This window comes from Pezoporus flaviventris, unplaced genomic scaffold (assembly GCF_033815535.1).
Source record: "Pezoporus flaviventris isolate CSIRO_AGI_PZ_B2104156 unplaced genomic scaffold, CSIRO_AGI_Pfla_v1 ptg000002l, whole genome shotgun sequence".
Taxonomy (NCBI): Eukaryota; Metazoa; Chordata; class Aves; order Psittaciformes; family Psittacidae; genus Pezoporus; species Pezoporus flaviventris.
In genome coordinates this window covers 3,261,745-3,265,311 of record NW_026892550.1, presented here as the reverse complement: position 1 = coordinate 3,265,311, position 3,567 = coordinate 3,261,745, and positions in this window count along the sequence as shown.

The window sequence follows — 3,567 nt, the reverse complement described above, 5'->3', positions numbered from 1 at the left end:
TGCTTTTTAAGAAGCATTTTTCATAGAACTATAAAAACACTGCATTTTTTTAATTCTTCTTTTTCTCTTTCTTTTTTTCCCCGGATTTGGGACTGGACAAACTTTAATCCTGCCAAGCTTTTTCTTGATTCCTTTTTGTTGTTGTTGTTGTTTAAATACTTCACAATACAAGAATGTGCTCCTGATGGAATTTTTATGGCAGAGAAAGAGAAAAGTTCTCCTCTTCTCCTTTCTTCTATCTTCCACGCTTCAAAACACACACTGTGTTTTTTTAGCTCCCAAGAAAGACTCCAATGCTGTCAAGCTCCTAATGATAATGTCAGAGTACACGACACACATTGAAACGTTGAAAGAAGAAGGCTCAAGGCTGTGACTCAATCTCACTTTGATGACTCAACTTCACATTGATATACTCGGCCTGTCACTTGCAATCAGACTTTAGGTTTTTGCTCTTCAACAGTGTTTTAAAGTAATTCCTCTTGCCTGAGGATGTTGGAAAGCACACAAGAGAGTAGATGTTCCTTCGTACAAGCGCAGAGCTCTGTTTTATCACAGGGGTTGGAAGTGTGCTATGTTTTGCAGAGTGTACAAAGCTGTCACCAGCTGAAGCACCTTTCAGAGATGCTCAGGATGCTTTCCTAGGGAAGAAGTCCTGTCCTTTGGGCTCTGCTTTGGAGACACCTCCCTGGCACCCACCTGCAGCACATCTTTGCCCCTTTCAAACACCCTAGACTGCACCTCCCATTAAATCTTGACAATATATTGCTACCATTTCCTTTTCCTTTCTACTTATTTATCCTTTTAAAAAACATATTGTCTGAACATACATTTCTTTCAACCACATTAACTTTTAGCAGAGCAGACTAACACCCACTGAGGTGTTTCACCCAGAGACCAGCTTAGGGCAAGCACCTCCCTTACCTGCATCTATGCTGCAGGACACTGCAGCACTGCTAAAATGATGTAACTCTGAGTGCAGACAGGGCTGACATGAAGTGGTCTGCAGGAAGGAAAGGTCAGAAGCTTCACTACAACTCACAACCATGCTCCTTTACTCTGCAGGCGATTCCCTCCGTTTTCTACCTCATGCCATCATTTTGGTGCATAGAATGAGCTCCTGCATCCATATGGCCCAGAGCAGCCAGCACTGCCTGGAGATGCTGTTGCATTCAGTCCCGAAAGGTGTGCTGCTCCAGTGCATTGGCACAAGGCCATGCTGCTCCTAACCTGAATACTGATGCCAGCATGGCCCCACTTGCTTTAATTTGCAGAGTTAAGGTGATGTCTGTGACCTTAGGCATCACTGCCCACCTCCACTGCATGTGGAAAGCGTGCCAGTGACTCTGGGGCTACTGTGGCTTGTGCTGTGAAGGACAGGATTTACTCTGCAGGAAACTCATCCTTGCTTAACTGAAAGAGTAACTTTCAGCTGGTAGAAGAGGTTGTATTGGGCCTTTTCATTGGAGTTTAAACCTCTCCCTTCAGTTTAGTCTCAAGTAAGTTTTATGTTCAACCACTTCTAAGGTGAAAAGGAGCAACTCAATCAGATGATTGGTTGCCAGAGAGAGACTCTTCATCAGGGACTGTAGCAATAGGACAAGGGGTGATGGGTTTAAACTTCAACAAGAGAAGTTCAGGTTAGGTATAAGGAAGAAGTTCTTTACTGTGAGAGTGCTGAGGCACCGGAACAGGCTGCCCAAAGAAGTGGTGAATGCTCCATCCCTGTAGTGTTCAAGGCCAGCTTGGACAGAGCATTGGGCGACATGGTCTAATGTGAGGCATCCCCGACCACGGTAGCGGGTTGGAACTGGATGATCTTAAGGTCCTTTCCGACCCAAACCAGTCTGTGATTCTGTGATTCTATGATACAAGAGAGTCCTCAGGCAGCTTGCACTACTTCTACTAATGAAATGAAAGCAGGTTCATGCACTCGGTGCAGGTTTGCATCTACTCAGCGTCTGTCGTTGCTGTATTGTCTGCAAACAGGACGCAGAGGGGGACGGACTGTGTGCACCACACAGTGCGTCACCCTGAGGGACAAGGACCATGGTGACTCAGCCTGATTCGGGCCTCCCCAGCTCTCCCGTGATGCCCATAACCACGAGGATACTAAAAGCAGAGAAGAGGAAGGTCTGACAGGCAGTTACGTGACTGGGGACACTCAGGTTTAGGTTTCTTCTTGGAAGCACTCCGTAATACAACCACCGCCAAGGGAGCAGCTACATAACCAGCACCCAGAAAATACATGCGCCTTAAGGGCAAGATGTGAAAAACAAATGGTGTAAGTGGCTGAAAATGATTTTGTTTTCAAAGAACTTCATCTATTTACCCCCTGGTAAATGGATTTGGTCCATGGAGTCAATCTGGAACAGCAGGAGGATTTTAAGTAGGCAGCATTTAATGGATAAGACTGAAGTTTGGCCAAGATCTTGGGCTTAATCCTCCTTCTCTTGTGAGAAGAGGCACTAAGTGTTTAACGTAGGCTTCCACTGAAAGACAGATGCTGCTGGAGGGCCTAGTGCCACTGCCGCTCATTGGGACACTTGGGAGAAACCAGGATAACCAAAAACCCCTTTGTTGGCTCTCACCCTTGCGAGTTAGAGGAACTTGGAGACAAAAGATGGAGAAAAGGGCCATTAGGGCATGCTCTGTCACTAGTAGCAATAATTCAGAGGCTCTAGCTGAGGATATCAGAGCAGTTTGTCAGCACCACCACAGGCAGGGGGTGATGCTGACCTGGGACCCATCATCTTCTCTAGTACTATCTCCGGTACCTCTAGTTTCTCCACCTTGTTGTGTCTGCTTTGGGGCAGCCTGGCCACAGTAGCACAAAGCAGAGGACATCAGCCATCAGGCAGAGCTTGTCTTGCTTCATGGACCTCACCTTGGTCACTAGAAGCTCCCTCTGCCCACCCCATGTAGCGCTGGTGGCTGCCAGGGTGACATGCCATGGGAGAAGCAGGTTAGGAACCAACATCCCTTTCTCTTCAGTGAACTCAAGCATCTCAGGGCTTACACCCCATTGATTTTCAGTATGACTTCGTGTCTAAGGGGTTTAGGTGACTTAAGAACAGAAGCCTCAATAACAGAGATACTGTTAAAACTGACAGATCTCCTGAGGTCCCTTCTGTCCTGAGTTTTCCTACAACCCTGTGAAATGCAGTTTATCCCTAGACGTGCCACAGCTCTGACTGTGACCAGAGGCAAGTCCCTGCATCTCTCCATCCCTCCCTCCCTCCTGCTCTGCTGAGACCCCTGGCCCTGCCACACTGGGACAGCATGTTGGAGCAAGAGGAGTTAAGGGGGTTTTGGGATGCAGGCAGAAAGCAGCCCAGGGCTGGTAGGAACTACCCACACATCCGGGCTCCCTTGTTATCCCTTTGGAAAACAGGGCAGCCCTTTTGCTGCAGAACACTTCTTCCAAGCAGATCCAAAGTCGCTGGCAGAGCAGCAGCCGAAGGCGAAGCAGCAGCGGGAGGGATATCTGGGAGATGTTGGAGCTGCCCCGGCTCCCTACCTATCCCGCCGGCTGCCCTCGCTGCTCCCAGGGACATTTAGGAAGGCAAC